This window comes from Pteropus alecto, unplaced genomic scaffold (genome assembly GCF_000325575.1).
Source record: "Pteropus alecto unplaced genomic scaffold, ASM32557v1 scaffold205, whole genome shotgun sequence".
Lineage (NCBI taxonomy): Eukaryota > Metazoa > Chordata > Mammalia > Chiroptera > Pteropodidae > Pteropus > Pteropus alecto.
Window position 1 is genome coordinate 834,234 of NW_006436672.1, and position 17,314 is coordinate 851,547.

Here is a 17,314-nt window from a genome sequence, read left to right on the forward strand (position 1 = left end):
TTTTCTTTCCAGGTAATGAACCTGCTCTGTTTTTACACTGAGTGCCGTGGAAGGAGGTGGCTGCTTGGGTGAGAAAGTCCTTCAGGAAAATGGAGAGTGGGTTCAGGACCGGGTGGGCCGTGTCCGGGCCTCGGGCAGGGCTCCCCTCGCTCTCCCATGTGGCCGTGGCGGGCTGGAGAAGGGGCGGAGTGTGAGGAGAGGCCGCTCATGGTCCACTTGTCACCGGGACTCCACTCTTCCTGCAGTATTTGGGTTTTTAGTGCCAGGAATGGGCTGCCCTGCCTCACACACCAGCCTCGGTTTCTCTCGGCCTTCTCCTTGGTGTGTGATCGTGGGTGAGACACCAAACACCCCTGAGCCTCCGTTTCCTTATCTTCGAAATGCAGACAAATGGACGAGGCCGCTGCCATACAGGCCTGGCAGCGACGGCAGGGCTGAGTCTGAACACCGACGCCAACCCCGGCGGGGGACAGGCCACCCTGTCACTGAAGCGTGAGTGACCTTCAGCTTATCAGTTCTCTTTCCTTCCCGAGATGAGGGAGGTTTGTCACAAGAAACCACCTGACACCTGCGAGGCTTCTCCTCCCTGAATTCCCCGTCGGCTCAAGGCTGCCTCTGCCTTCCAGAAAATGCGTCTTTCGTGTTGTACGGTTTCTGGCAGCCGAGGGCGTCGAATTCTAGGCTGTAGGGAAGTGAGCAGTTGCAGTTCACCTTGTCCTACTCCGTCTCTTCACAGAAGGGGAAATCGAGGCCCACAGAAGGTGAGGGGGCGGGCATCGGGCACAGTGACACACGGAGGAATTTCCAGTATCATGACAGTTCACGATAAATGAGTCCTCTTCTCTTGACATGTTGAAACTCCGCCTTGACAAGGCCGAGACCCACAGAGCCCAGATCTCGGTGGGCGCCAGCGAGCTCGGGCCGTGTTTGGCCCAAGTTGTGTTGAAGATTTTTGGAACTGGTTCTCAACGTTAACATTCGGAAGATTTCACACACACGTGCAGATTTCAAGCTTCTCTTAGAAATGTTGATAAAATTGGTGTCGCGCAGCCACAGTCAGTAGCTGGAGTGGATTAGAATTTGTTCCCTTTAGACCGGGCATGTGAGCCCTCACGTGGCCGGCCTCACTCCCCGATGCGCCTGCTGAGGCTCAGTGGGAGCCTGAGCCTGTGACGCCCCAGTAGAACTTGCTGGTCCGGGATGGCGTATTCCCTCCGGTTCTCAGACCACACCTGTCTGGACAACAGGTGGTTCCTGTTTTTCTGCCTCTCCGTTCTCTCAACCAGTTAACCTGGCGTCAGGTAAAAGCGAAGGCAGTAAGACATCCCATTCCATAATGGAGTTGTTTTCCATTGGAAAACCACAAACTTTCCAGAAGAAACTCTTGCTTTCTTTCTCAGTTGACCTAGTTGCAAAGGAAAGTCTTATTTTCTTAAAAAGCCAAGATCTTGCTGCTGTGGTGTGTGGACGGGCGGTCAGCATTTCCATTAGGAAGACTTTCCTGGGCTTTCAGACCCGGCCATAAAGATGTGTTTTGGACCCAAATTGCTCCCTCCCCACCCCAGTGGAACCTGGGAATCTTTATTTCAAGGACTCTTTCAAAAGATCTTTCGCTCTTGAAGTGCAAATATGTGTGGTTTGTGGCTCTCCAGACTGCTTTTGGGGGTTTAGATTTTGCCGCATGACGCTTTCTAACCTTTAATTTTAAAGCCATCGTCTCCTACATTTATTTCCATGGTTAAAACTGGTATTTTCTCTTTTTATTATGAGGAGAGGGTTGCATGAAAGGGGACTTTGTCTCTCCCATTTGGGGAACACGCTGACATGGGGCCTTGGCAGGACCCTAGAGCTGCTGTCTCTTAAGTGTGTTAATTTGTGTTAACCGACAACATGAGTGGACGTGGTTCCGTTAGGAATGAAGAGGAGGTCGCATCCCTCCGATCCTGGCCTGGCCTTCACAGGTGTTTGTGATTTGGCTTGGTTCTCTCGGTTGTTTTAATTACCAGGAAATAGAGCTCCAGGCTCAATCGGATTGTTCTCACGGAAAATTTTGAAAACCCACTCTGTATCACCTATTCACTTTCTTTTTTCAAGAATTAGTTGATATTTTAAGTATGAAGAGGTAGCCTACAGAAAATGCAAACTTAACTCACCCGGTACGTATCCGTTCACTTGATTCATGCCAACCTCCGAGCCGGCTCCACGTCCTGTGTTCCCTGACATGGACAACGCCATCCACCCAGGCTCCCAAGCTGGGGACTCTACGTGTGGCCTTGAGTTCTCCCTCTTCTCTTCTACAGCATCTGGTTAACCACTTCTTGTACATCGTCTTGATGAAAAGGCCCCGATTCTGTCCCCCACTTCCCCATTGCCATGGCCATGGCCGTTGCCTGTGTCCCTAACCATCTCCTTCCTGGGCGCAGCCTTCCGACTGGCCTGGCTGCACCAGTGCCTCCCCAGCCAGGCCACCCTCCACTCTGCTACCAGTTTGAGTCCCAAAAAAGGCCACATCTCATCCCATCCCATTCTCTTTCTTAAAAACTTTCGTTGGCTCCTGCTGTCTCAGGACAAAGTCCAAAGTCTGCCGTGTGACGTGTGACGTGTGACATATTACTCAACTTTCTAGGACTGTGTACACCACTTCTGTCTTGGGAACTTTGTTACTGTCACTCTGAACCCATCATTCCATAGACAGCCGGGCCCTTTCCTGTGGCAAACTTGTTCAAAGGCCAGGTCAAATGTCACATTCCTTGGAAATCGTTCTTGGTCTCTTCCAGGTGGAGTTAGTACTTTATTCAAGGCTCAGGGAGGATATTGCCTAATGTATCGTGGTTTATCTGTCTCCTGGTCTTATCTTCCGCTAGACCATGAACGCTTTGAAGTTAAGCTTCTGCATCTTTACTGATCTCAAAATCTCGGCCACCTAATACAGTATCCGACCCAGACCTGTAGGCGATGCTCCCTCGATGTCTTGTAAATTGAATAATCATAGCTAATATTTATAAAGGGCTTGGCATGCACGAGGTACCATTTCAAGTGCGTTACACATTTTAATTTCCCCCCAACGACCTTTAAGGGATAAGCACGTCTTAGGGTCCCATTTGCTGATGAGAAGACTGTGGCACGAAGAGCTCATGTGAGTTACCCAAGGTCGCACCGCCTGGATTGAATTCAGGCCACCTGTTGGCTGGCTGATTCTTGACGGTATTCTGTTTTCCAGTAAATGCGTCCCAGTTCAGTGCCCTGATCAACCTCTGTGTAGATCTGAGGTGAAGGCCATAGCAGGAACTGAAACCCTGGATCCATTTCTGGCCCTAAGATTTTCGTCTCAGGCTGTGGACCGAAGGCTTGATCTCTGCGCTCTTCCTCTCCTCAGCTGCTGGACCTGGGTGAGTCCCAGGCAGCTTGGGTGATCAGGGTGATAAATTGTTGGCCTGCTTTTGGGAGCAAATCATCTAAAACCTGAAATCCCGTTCTGAACAAACACCTCCTGGGAAGTGTGGGACGCCAGAACTAAAGCAGGGACACACTGATCCCTTCATCATCATCTTCATCATCACCCTCATTACTTGGGAGTCTTTCTAAGGTCAGAAAATAGACTTTGTGTGAGTCTGCAAGCCCAGGTGAGAATGGTAGTTTCCTGTACGCTCGTCCAGGGCGCGGGTTTATACATGAATGACCCAGTGTGACTATACCGTGTGGCTGAAGTTTCCCCAGGAGCAGCCGTCAGAAGACCCGAGGTGGCCACTTCCTTCCTGGAGGGATCTGGATGGGATTCATCATCTGTCTGGAATGTTTAGGTACAGTCTCTTCCAGAGGCGGGGATCTGAACTAGGACTCGTCCCAGATCTGTTCCATCTGGTCACAGGAGCCTGGGTCAGCAAACGATGCCAAGAATTGACCCTTTAAATAGAGGATACGGGAAGGGGCCAGGTGTGCCGGAAGGAACAGAGACGCAGGAATAGCCCTCATCTCGGTTCCAGTGTTGGCTCTGACGCCACGGCAGGTGTTTGCTGCTTGACCCTTGAGTACGATTCCGTCCCTTGACCCTCTCCAACAGTCCCCACTCTCAGTTTTCAAGATCCGTGTGGTTCTGGAGAAGTGGATTCACTGCCTGGCCCTGGAGATGGACACCGCAGGCCAGGCTAGTCTGTGCCTGGTTCCCCTGACTGCAGCCTTGGGCAGGAGGGACATGACACCTCGGTCAGCCCAATCAGAGGACTTTTGCTGGGAAGGCAGGACAGTGAGATTCTGGTTTCCTTCTCGAGGTCCTTGAGGACTCCTGTATCCCTGGGTGCTTGTGAGAAATGCGAATTCCTAGGCCCTACCCCAGACCCGCTGAATCAGACCCTGAGTCAGAGCCCGGGAAACAAGTCCTCAGGATGCTTCCGAAGAACCCTCCACTTTAAGAACCTCGTCTCTATTTCATTCAATTTACAGATGATTTAAAGACACGAACACCAAACAAATGAGAAAACAGGCACGAAGAAACAAGGTGACTTGCCCAAAGTCACACGACTAGTGAGGTGCCAGGACCAGAAACTGGCTTCGCTTCCACGCACGCCATTTAGGGGGCGTCTGTGTTTTCATGAAGTCGTAAAACTATTCAGAAATCCCTGACCTGGTCCTTTACTCCAGATATGAAAATAAGTTTCGTACGCTCTGAGGGTCTGTGGGGTGCAGCCCCCCTGTTACTCACACGTTTCCATGGCATATCACAGACTCAGTGTCAGCTGCACTTAGGAGACCCTGGGGTCAGCGAAGACCGTGTCCTCCTGAAGGAACAGGTCTCTACCTTGACATGGGAACCGGGGCAGGCTGGGAGAGAGGTGGCTGCCCTCGTTTCTGGGGTCAAGCTGCTGGTCTCTCGGCTGGCTCCTTCTAACCTGACATGGGTTCCCAGTGTCGGTTTGCACCCCAAGGCTCTGCTCCGCGTGTGTGCGAGGGTAGGTGGCGGGTGGGGGTGGGGGGGGCACAGCTGGTTCCTGGCCAGAGTCACGGCTCCAGTCTGAGAGTCCAGGCATACCTAAGTCGTCTCTCGTGGCTCCCCAATGCCATATTAGGCTGCCCCCTCCAAAGAGCGGAATCTCTGACTCATCCTCCCCCTCCCCCACACCTCCTCACTCCTGCCAGTTTTGGCTAAGATTAGATTTCACTCAAATCTGTGGCTTCTAAGGTTTATGTGCTATTTCAGTTTGGCGAATGACTCCTTATTTCGAGTCAGAAAAAGAAGCCCTTTATCCAAAGCGCCTCAGGAAGGCTTTTCTTGGCGACTTCATGTTTTGTGCAACCAAAAATGCTGTGATTTCGGTGTACGTGAATCAGGAAGAAGCTGATTTGTTTCTCCAGTACCTCCTGGGGTTAATGCGTGAGAAGCAAGGAGCGATTCTCATTGGAAAGACAACCAGAACAACAACCTACCCTCCCTGAATGTCCTGGGGGTTCCCAGCCCCGTGCTCGCCCACACCCCAGCCCCACCAGGTAGGCAAACGTTCCCAATTCAGAGATGAGGAAACTGAGGTTCAGAGAAGTCAAGTCCCAAGCCGGAGGCCACGAAGCCCAGAGCGGGCATCAGGCTTGGAGCTCTGGCCTCACGTGTGGTCCGGCCATGCTGAGGAAGAGGCAGGGGTCCGGCCCCGCTGCCCCAAGAGAACCGAAGGTGTGCGTTCTTTAACCCTTCGCCCTGGGCTTTGGAGCGTGAATCAGATAGAGCTTTCTGGGTGTGGGCGACAGAACAGGGAATTGAAAAAGGCAGAACCAGAGAGAAGGTGGAGGAGAGAGCACTAAATTCCAGGGCGCGGGGTGCCGAGCCTCTTGGCAGACGGTGATGGAAGGTCCCCCAGCGCCTCCGGGATGAGGGCGCCGGCCGTTTGTGCTTCGTTGTCTCTGCCCACGACTCAGATTCCAGGGAAGTCTGTGCAGCGGGCTGGGCTCTGGGGCCCACCTCTTGCCTTGTGCGGGGCAGGGCGTCTTGAATGATGGTCTCGACGGATTGCATCCAAGTTTCCAAAAGGAAATCAGGATGCTGTGATTGAAAGTCAGGGGCAGACAGGGACGTCGGCGTGGGCGCCAAAAAGCCAGAAACGCACATGACACTGGGTGTCGGTGGGGACCTGGGAGGGCTTCCATCCTCTGGCTGCGGATGCATCTCGGTCTTCTGCTCCCCAATGTCTGTGAGGCCTGGTGCATTTTCAGAGATGGTAGACCTGCATTTTCAGAGATGGTAGACCTGAAGACAATGGTCTGTTCTGGTCAGGCTGAAAGGTGGTTTTGAGAGATGGGGCAGCGTGATCACGAAGCAACAGCAGCCTCAAGGGCCCAGGCCCCTCCTTTAGAGCACAGCCCCCCGCCACCAGGCTGCAGCCTGCGGGGTCTGTGTGTGTGTGTGTGTGTGTGTGTGTGGGTGTGTGGGTGTGTGGGTGTGTGGGTGTGTGGGTGTGTGGGTGGGGCGAGCGTCATTCACACCAGTTATGAGAACCCACTGCCTGCTCTCCAAACTTTGAAGCTCTGGGGCAGACAAGGCCAGCAGATAGTGAGAGCTGAGCAAAACTCTCAGGCTGCCAAGAGCCAGTCCTGGAATGGGGAGCAACAACAGAACGCGAGAAGCCTCAGGGTCAGAGCTGAGCTGGTCTTAGAGATGCCCCAAGCCAACCTTCTACTTTAGAGAAGGGAACAGACGCCCATGGTGGTACCATCAACCGCTGCTGCTCTGGCCAGCTACCATTTATGAAGCACGGCGCCCATGGTGGTACCATCAACCGACTCAGGGTCTCCTCCCAGCTGCTGCTCTGGCCAGCTACCATTTATGAAGCACCTACTGTGGACACACCAGGACTTATAAACCTACTCTAATAGGGAAGAGACAAGGAAGCAAAAATCATAACAGCAGGCTGAAGGGTTTTACCTCAGGGACTCAGGTGGGCACCTCTCTGGCCTCTGATGAACCCAAGTTGGGCTTGTATCTTTGTCCTGAGAAAAATGGCCAAGTGAGAATATTTGAAAGAGACAGAAGATGCACAAGAGGCAGCGGGCAGTTGGTGCGTGTGAGCAGTGGGCAGTTGGTGCGTGTGAGCACACACCTGTGGCTGAAGGCTCAGGTCATATCCCTTTCTCCTCCTGCCCGTCAGGTGCCGCTGGGGGCTGGGTTATCAGTGGAGTGCCAGCTCATGGGGGAGGTGGATGTTTACGGTCCTGTCTGGGTCACGTGTGTTCTCGTGTGCTTGGCCAAAGTTTTTAAGAACGAAGAATTTAAAATACCCTGGCAAAGGCGTTCTCGCCTGGGCCTTGGCCGCTCTCTGCCCAGCATCTCGGCTGCCTTCCTTTCCACCTGTCCTAATCCTCACCCTAGTCTTCTGAGTCCTGGCTCACAGGCCTGTCCACCTTTGCTGTGTCAGGAGCCCTCCCTCTGCAGATCCAGGCGACAGCGCCCAGGGCTGGCTCAGGGATGCAGCTCGTCCGCAGGGCCCTCTGAAGCCGGCAGGGTAAACCATGAGCTGTGTTCTCTCTCCGCTGCCCGCTCCCTGCTTGCCTCCCCCCCGCCCCCTTGCACTTTCTAGGCTAAGTCTCAAACGATACCTGCCCAGAAAGGCTTTATACAACTTGCTGAGCAAACATCTTAGTTCCGGTTTGGGGTCACGAAATCTTCGAAAGTGGAAACGACGCTTTGCCGGAGTAGAATTTGGTGAGCACGTGGTGGCAATGGTAGCGATGGCGGGCTGGAACCCGAAGTTCAAGCCCAGCTTTCCCATGTAAACGCCGTGTGACGCCGGGCCAGCTGCTGAACTTCCCTAAGCCTCAGTTCGCTGCTCTGCAAAATGGATGGAATTCTGACGTCTGTCTCACCAGCATAATGTGAGCGAGAATCAAATAAGAGAGTCTACATGTATATAAATAAAAGTACTGGGTAAGCCTCAGAGTGCCGAGCTCATTCTGTTATGACTCCACGGCCCCTTGATATGGTCCATTTGAGAAAAGATGGAATAATTCACAACTTAGTGCCTGGGCCTGGTCTTTGCGATTGAGAGAGGATAAAAAGGAAAAGAAAAGAAATTTAGTAACCTGTGGCCTTTGGCTATTTTCTCTTAAAATGAAGTTAGAATCTAACCAGAAAGCCCTGGGCAAGTTGAACCGATTGGATAATGCCTCTGCGGGGTCCACAGTCCTTTTCCGGGGCTGTGGGGGGCGGGGCAGGGGGAGCCCACGTTATCACAAGGCCCGAAGGAAACAGGAGTTGACTTTTCTGAGCGAGTGTCCCCCCGCCCATGGAAAAGGCTGGGCCGGAGGGTTGCCGGCTGATGTTACCACGGGGCGTGGCTGTTGCAAAGCAAAGAAGTGGGGACACGTCCACCCAGAACAGCAGAAGCGGACACTGTGTAAGGGCGGCCACGTGGCTGCCGGGCCCGGAAACACGGGGAACTTCGCCTTTCTTTAAAGACTCTGCCTCATTCCAGGAGCAGGAGCTGATTCTTATTAGAGAACAGGGTAACACTTTCCATTACGTGAGGGGGCAAGGCCAGGAGGAAGGAGGCCACTCCAGTTCCCTCTGGCCCAGGGATGGGGGCACCAAGGCCTCAGTGCTAAGAAGAAGTTGCGGTAAACTGGGCTTTCCCCAGAGAGAAAGAAAGAATTGGTGAAGAGGCTGCGGGGCCCCCAGGGAGGAGGAGGGGGTGTGGCAGAGAGGATTCCCCCGTGGAAAGGGGAGAAGGTGAGATGGAGGGGCATTTAGGCTCGGGTTCTTTAGTTTTTTCCAGCTTTGAGATTTGGGGTTAGAATCCTAACAGCGCCTGATGTAGACAAACTCCATCAGAACGCATGCCCCCTGCACTGCACAGGGGCCTGGCTCCCTGGAGCTCTGCTGTGTCCCCAGTTCCGCCCATACGGGCCCTGCTCAAGTAATTATTAGTCAAATATCAGGAAATGAGCAGAGTCCAGTGGGTAAGTGTGTCAAACAGCTTGGATTCAAATCACAGCCCTATTTCTAGCTCCCAGGGTGACGCTGGCAAATTAAACTGTCCGTGCCTTGCAGCCCTCTTTTGTAAAGCAGGGCTGTAAACACACTCTACCTCACAGGTTGTTGTGGGGTTCAGATGAGACGAGGACAGATGCAAACCGCTGAGCACCATCCCTGGCAGGTCGTCAGAGCCCAGAGAAGGTTAGCAGGAAGGTCATTAGGGCGTGGGGCCCGGACCATCGCACCTTCCCACTCCCGTGAAGTTCGTTGGGTAGGGCCGTGTGGCTTGCTCTGGACAACAAAGTGTATGTCAAAGCGATGTGTGGAACTTGGTCGATAAGAAGTCTTTCCTGGGCTATCTTCTCTTCCCTCTACTACAGCAGTCACGGAGATGGGTCCCGGGTTCCCCTGGCGGCTACAGTGAACAGAGTCCCCTTGCCCTCCTGCACTGGACGTGTGATGAGAGCGAGAAAGACCCTGCTCAGGTCTTCTGGCCTGCCCAGGGCGGACTGGCGGGCTCTCCTCCGGTTGCATGTCTGGAGTTTGCATGAAAACCCAGATGCCCGGTCTCTGCCCCCGACTAGTTGTGTCCAGATCTCTGGGTGGGCCCTGGGATTCGGCTGACTGCTCATCCAGATGAAAAGCAACAGGGAGGATGGCAACTGTGTGTTCGTGAGGCTGCGATGCGCTGAGGTCCTGTTAATTAGGTTACGATTGTGTGAGAAGCTTGATTTTGGATATGGTCTCTTTCACGGATCTATATTCACTCAGTATGGACATGTGTGCGTGGCGTGTGCGAGTGTGTGCATGAGCTGGCTGGTTAGCCCGCTCAGCGTCCCATGGGGAGGCTCTGCTGTCTGCTCCTTGCAAGCCTCCATCCGTGCTGTTCTCCCGTGAGAACGGAAGAGAAGCGCCCTCTCCTTCTGATCATGTAATTCCCGTCATTGGAGGCCCACCAACTCCAGCCTGCCATTGCTTGCAGCACATGGGGATGGGGTGGGGTGGGCAGAAGACCCCATTAGTTATTCAGAGTTCTATCATGCACAGCAGAACGGCCCCGCCGTATGTGAGAATGGAAACTGAGTTTTGAATTTTCTTCCTTTTTCTTCTCTTGCTGTTTATGGACCGCCTCAGCTATGCCAGGAAGCACGCAGGGTGCTCTTCCATGCAGCAGGTCATTAATCTTTGCCACCACCCATGAAGTAAACATTGTCACCATTTTACAGATAAAGAAGCCAAGGCTCTGGGTGGGTTAGGGGTAAATAACTCATCCAAATGGCAGACCTGGGTTTTTTAACCCAGGTTTTTCTGACTCTGAATCCTTTGCTATAAATCAGCAATCCCAAACACTTCGGTCTCAAGACTCCTTTGCCTTCTTAAAAATTGAGGATTCCAAAAAGCTTTGAATGTGGGTACTATCTATCAATATTTGTCATATTAGAAATTAAAACTGGGAAAAACATAACAGTATTTATTTCACATAAAATGACAATAATAAACCCATCACATATAAAACACATGATTTTACAAACGGAAATTATATTTTCCAAAACAAAAACAGTGAAAAGTGGCATTATTTTACATTTCGCAAAACTTTTTATTGTCTGCCTTAATAGAAGACAGCTGAATTCTTATATCTGCATTCAGTCTGCTGTGTCACCAGAAGCCACGAAGGCTCTGAAACACTCCGCTGTATACTTTTGAAGCACTAAGAGTGAAAAATGAAAATAACTTTGTAGTGCTGTTGTGAAAATCATTTTGAACCCATGAGACCCTGACAGGTCTCAGGGACCCCGCGAGGGTGCTTGGGCAATACTTTGAGAACCAATACTTTGATAAGCTCTGCCTTTCTTTGTATTCTGGAAGTTTCTGAGTACTCCTTGTCTATCTTCAGCATCATCTGGACTTCACGAATGCCCATCCTTGTCGGGTAACATGAGAGTTAGAATACAGGCAGCTACTGGACTTCTGGCAAAGAGGCTGCTATGGTCCATGAATAGCCCACAGTTGCCACATGGTGCAGGAGACATGGGAGATATCGCGTGATCTTGACCCGGCTTCACGAGACCTTCCGAGCTCGGCTTTATGATGACCCTGTAATCTGAATGAATCACACCACAACTTGTTTTCAAAGGAAAAAAGAAAAATATACACCTTTCTCTAGCAAATTGAAAATCAAAATACATTCCTGTCGGTTTGGGGGAGCAGAGGGGTAAATAGGTGAGTGCAGGGGATTTTTAGGGCAGTAAAACTATTCTGTATTGTTCTATAATGGTGGATCCAGGTCACTGTATATTTGTCAAAATCCATAGAATGTACATCACCAAGAGTGAATTCTGTGAACAATGATGTTAGTTGATATTAATGTGTTACTATCAGCGCATCCGTTCTAACAAATAAACCGCACAGATGCAAGATGTTAATAATAGGGGAAAAATAGACGGAAGGGTGAGGGGTTATGTGGAACACTCTGTTCCTTCCCATCATGTTTCTGTAAGGCTAAAACTACTTTTAACAAAACATCCCCGCCAGTCTGGGCCTTAGCTGGGTGCTCTTTGTGGTTTAGGGCCGGGTCCGGTGGAAACTCTTGAACCACTGTCCTGACTGCCACGATGCTGCAGAACTGTCCCCACTCACACACCATGGTCCCATACTAGAGGTTCTCTTGGGATCTTTCTCCCATGGTCTGTAGCTCTCAAAAGTCTACAGTAGCATCAACTAGGATTTGGAGGTTGTAATTCTGGTGGTGAGACTGGTAATTAAAGGATCGTTTAAAAGACTCCTGGTGTGGTTTAATTACTTGAGAACTATTAGCCCATCCTTGCAGGGATAATAGGCTCTCTAAAGCACAATGCAGCAAGAATTCTGAGTGTCTGGGCCTGGGGAATCTCCTGTAGCAAGATGTGGGCGGGAGTCCTGTCTCTCTGCCCAGGCCACTTGGGACTTCCTCGGGTTGGGAATCCAACAGGAAAGCATTTTACGATTGTGGGTTGGGTCAGGAGACGTGGCTGGCCGAGGTGTGTGAACCCCTAATCGACCACCCGCTCAGGCAGACAAGCCTGGGCTTGCTATGATGGCACTCCTCCCGCGCTAAGTCTTTAAAACAAGCCCAGTCTGGAGAACAGAACCTGTTATTGCCGTTCTTGGTCCTTGGCAATCTGGGGACCATGAGGCTGGGACCAAGAGAGACACCAAAGGTGCTGATTTTAGGGAGGCGCGATAAGGGCAGGCTCAGCACCTGACACTGTGGGCCTTTTGGACGCCAGGCGCCTGGCTCACCTCGCCCTCGTCCTGGCCTGCTGTGCAATGTGCCTTCCTCACCTCTCTGGCTATTCTGATCTTCAGACATGTACCTGTCATGTGCACTGTAAATCATTCTTCTCGTGTTCTCCGTGAGTTCTTCACCCGCCGTGCATCAACTTCCCCAGCTCCTTTGGGCCTGGCAGTCTCAGGAAACGTGCTTGACTCTGGAAGCTTCCTTCCACAGCCCAACGAGCACACAGGCTCCCAGATGAAAACGTGCTTGGGAGACAATAAATAGTTGTTCTGAGGTGGAAAGCGGAGACCCTAGTGACAAGCGCTCTCATAAGACTTTCTGCTTTCGGGTGGCGGGGCTGCTGTGTGAGGGCACAGGTACCATGGTGACCCTCTCAAAGAATTTTTTTTTTTTTTTTTTTGAGTTTTCTCTCTGCTCAAACTTAATTGGTAATAGTATAACTTTCAATTTAATCATTGACCTAAATGAGTTGTATTTTTATCTCAGCAGGAGTCTGGCTGGGCTGAAAGAAACAGCTGTGACAGCTGAGTGACAGGGGAAACTCTTAGTAGAATATTTGGGCTGGCAAGTGACACCACTTCTGCTCCGAGATAAGATGGAGACTTTTTCAATCTATGTTTTAAAATCATAAAAAACAGAGTCTCCTGCTGGAGATAAGAACATATAAGTCGGGTGGGAGCATCTGGGAGCTGTAAAAGAGGAGGGTGATACCAGTGTCACTGAGATTATTGCTGGAACTAAGATTATAAGTAATTAAGGTTTTGAAAGTTTTCTCCAGGTGCACAATAGGCTACTCAGTATCTTGGATTCTTGAGCTGGGGTCAGGTTAACTATTAAAAGAAGACAAAAAGTATTTCTAACAAAACCCGAAGGGAGTTGCAAGCCCGCAGCATTCCTACTGCTTTAGTGAGTCTTGATTTAAGCCTTAGCTCTCAGGAGGTCTCGTGTTGACTCACCTCCATGCCTGGATTAATGGTGTTTTACTTCACTGTGATGTTAAATTAGCTCGCTTGTTTTCCACCCGGCGGATGGATGTCCTTCACCAAAATGTCCACTGTGATCAAACGGACTCACGGCCGTAGGCTGAGTGGGGACGGACGGTCGTTGCGTTTCTTCTCCAACTTGTAATTCCCTCTGCTAGGACTAAAATGCTGGGCCCGCAGTAGACATTTTTGCTCCTTTTCTTACTCAGAAAGAACAGATTGCAATTTTCATTGCAGAAGACGCAAGCCATGATTTTCACGTGCCTAAAACCTTCCTTTATAGGCATCTTTTTTTCGCTATCTTTGATCTGGAGGGTGCGATCACATTTTCCTTGAAGATGTAAGTCATCTAGAAGGACACAGAAGAGGAGAAAATTCCCTTAAATAACTCCTCGAACCGAATTAAAAATATAAATTATTTTGAATTATTCCCTAAGTCTCCCTTCTCTATCTCCTCTTCTCATCTTGTCTTGGAACGGGAGGGTCCCGAGGTATGAAAGGTCTTAGCATCATCCGTGCTGGCCATGTCTCTAAGATGAGATACTTCATTCACAAAGGGAAACTTTTTCATTTGGTTAAATTAGTAGGGAATGATTTTCTCAGAATCAGAGGATTAATAATTTTTAAAAATGTTTTTTATTAAAAATTTTTTGAATATCCGTTGACAGAGAAAACATGGTGTGTACACACCACACACACACACACACACACACACACACACACACACTGGAATATTATTCAGTCCTAAAAAAAGGACATCTTGCCATTTGTGACAAGATGGATGAATCTGAAGGACATATGCTAAGTGAAGCTGGACACAGAGACAAATAATACTGTATGACCTCACTTATATGTGGAATCTAAAACAGTCAAACTCATAGAAACACAGTTTTGAATGGTAGGAGCCAGGGCTTGGGCAGTGGGGGGAATGAGTAGGTGATGGATGGTCTAAGGGTACAAACTTCCAGTTATAGAAGATGAATAAATTCTGGAGATCTAACGTGCAGCATGGTGACCAGTTAATAATACTTCATTGTATACTTGCATTTGCTAAGAGGGTAAATCTTAAGTGTTCTCACCATACACACGCAAAAGTAATGCGAGGTGATGAATATGTTAACTTAATTGTGGTGATCATTTCATGATATATATGTACGTTAAACATCAAGTTGTACCCCTTAAATATATATGATGTTTGTCAATTATATCTCGATAAAGCTAAAATTTTTTTAAAAGAAGAAATTTTAGCAATCGTTTAATCAAATATGTACCATAGTAGTCAAGACTTCTTGTATAGCAGGTGCCAGAAATCTGTTGAAGAAATAAACGCTATCAAAAAGATAGTGTTTATCAAAAAGATAGGGTGATCCCTGGGGCCAGGAAGCTCTAGAGTCTCAGGACCAGGTGCTGGAATAGGGTCTCCGCCCACTCAAGGTCCCTGCAGCCTCACCTGCAACCTCAGAAGCTTATCCACCCTGAATAGCCAGTGCTGCCCATACCTTTGCAGTTGCATCTTTGGAGTTTGTAGCCAAAAGAGAAAGAAGGATTTTCTAGCACACAGAGTTTTTAAAAAGTCCAGGAGAAGGGCTCTGTTTTGCTCAACTGGGGTCAGATGCTCAGCTAGCACAAGAATACTACTAGAAACATGGGGACGGGCAGCAAATCAGCAGCCACAGCATTCTCCTCTTATGGGGGAGAAATCATATGTTCAAAAAAAAAAGTTCAAGTGACTATGATAGTCCCTCAGGAAAGTTGCCAAGTTGTCATACCTCCTGATGCCCTAGGCAATGAATTTGCCCTACCACACAGGCTAACTTCACCCCCTGCATGCCCAAATGCTCCCCTTCTCTCTTTCTCTCTCATGCAAAATGAGCAAAAAGTAAAGCACAGTGAAGCCATGGGCAAGTGGAGTCCTCAATTAACCAGAAATCTGTTTTTCATTCAACCTCAGGGGAAAGCAGAAGAAAGTCTTCACCAGCTCACTCTTGCAGTAAGCTCTGGGGGCATAAATATATGGCATAATCTCCCATTGCTTCCAAATGTCTTTTGTATGCTTCATTCTTAGTGTGAGGAAATGCACATAGCAAAGTCCACCGTTTTAACCATTTTTAAGTGTATAAGTCAGTGGCACTAAGTGCATTCGCAATGTTGCGTAACGATCACCACCATCCATTTCATCATCCTAAACAGAAACTCTACCCATTAAATCCCAACTCCTCATTCACTAACCGCCCCCACCCCCAACCCCTGGGGACCTCTAGTCTGCATTCTGTCTCTATGAGTTTGCCTATTCTAGGCACTTCATAGAAGTGGGATCATAATAATTGTACTTTTGTGTCTGATTTATTTCACTTAGCATAATGTTTTCAAGGTTCAGCCATAGTGTAGCATATATCAGAATTTCATTCCTTTTTATGGCTACATTTATATATATATTCCATTCATCTGTCGATGGACACTGGGTTGTTTCCACATTTGGCTATTGTGAATAATGCAGCTAGCTATGAACATTTGTGTACACCAAATGCCTTTCGGCAGTGCTGGATAAGTATTCGTTTTCATAAAAATGATGATGTGGTATGTCCAATTACAACAGCAAAAATTGAGTTTCCCATTAAAATGGAGGCTCTGCGGGATCATGGAAAAAAGACAAACTCCGGAATCCTATAGACTGATCTTTCCTGCTTGGTTTACGATTTCCTAGTCTGTGATGTTGGGCAAATTACTTAAGTTGTCTGAGCCTCAGTTTCCTCGCCCAACAGACGACTGACAAAAAAGGCTAAAACTGACATTTCTAAGCGGTTCTGAGAATTTGGTGTTTCCCAGATTCACGTAGTGATCAAAAGCATGCCCATAGCACTTCTGAAAAACCCAGATTCCTGGGCCCCACCCCGAAACTACTGACTTAGAAAATCTAGGAGTGAGGCCTGGAAGTCCAAAATCTTTAGGAGATGCTATGAAGCCAGATTTAAAACTCATCTCTGAAATCAAGTAGATAAAGCCAACCCCGAACTCGGGACTCGTTTGATAAATGGGAACTTGCCCTCTTCCCCATTCCATGTCTGTACCTGTGAAGAAAGAACAGAGGATGATGGCGTTTTAAGACACACTTGCAACAACGACCGTTTCACGTAATAACGATGAATATTCTAGTAATGGCTTGTTTTCTGTTTTGAACAACTAACCAGTCACCTACAACTACAGGCGATTTTGGCAGTTAAGGTTATAAAACCACTCACTTTACTCATTTATATCTTCGGTCATGCATTTGGGTACAGTTGCACTGTGTGCAGTTCAGATCTGCCAGTGAGGGTGCTGAGGGGGACTGAAGGACGATACCACGCCATATTACATAGAAAAGAGAACCCCTTGGAGGTAGTCGTTCAAACCTGAGACTTTACTGCAGAGAAAGAACCAACGAATTTATATTTTTTAAAAAACTGATTTGTGTGTGTGTGTGTGTGTGTGTGTGTGCCATATTTTTTAAAAAACTGATTTTTTTTTGTGTGTGTGTGTGTGTCTTTCAAATTATAGAAGGAGTGGACAGAGACATTATAATAGATATAATCTATTATAAAAGGAGTGGACAGAGACATTATAATAGATATAATCTGTTCCAGGTTCAAAGAAGCCTATTTGTGTCTTATGAACTCTTATGAGAAAAATGTAATTCAAACTGGCTTGGAGATGAGAGCTGTCAAATAGATTGAAAGCTGGATTATAAACCAAGACTAATGAGAGCCTGCAATGTGCACAAAGTTAGGGATGGGGTCCAGGAGACTCGCTGCGAGGTCTTACAGGGGAGGTAAACAGTCTATTAATTAAGGTAGCAGATGGTAGTAAATTGGGAGATGTTTCAGATTCCAAGGACGGAAAAATAAAGGAAAATGTGGGGTCTGTAGTGGGGAGTTAGAAACCCCAGTGCGGACTCAATGATAGAAAAATAATAAGAGCCGCAGGTAGTCTTGGAAGCGAGCAGTATCAGAAATAACATCGGGCTTAGAAAGAGACTAGAAATGTTAGCAGAATGGCTAAGGAGTTACTGGTGACAGTGACCTGTGGGGCAATGGCATCATGTCAGGGATCCAGGCTGGCTTGGGCACG

General features: G+C 48.8%; 1 long non-coding RNA gene across 1 annotated transcript; it reads left to right on the forward strand.

Moving 5' to 3' along the window:
- Positions 1–5,150: 5,150 nt before the first annotated feature.
- On the forward strand, positions 5,151–7,909 carry LOC112481162. The gene is made up of 2 exons (XR_003046815.1): positions 5,151–5,481; positions 7,557–7,909. It is a non-coding gene; the product is annotated as an uncharacterized LOC112481162 (long non-coding RNA).
- The last annotated feature ends 9,405 nt before the right edge of the window (positions 7,910–17,314 follow it).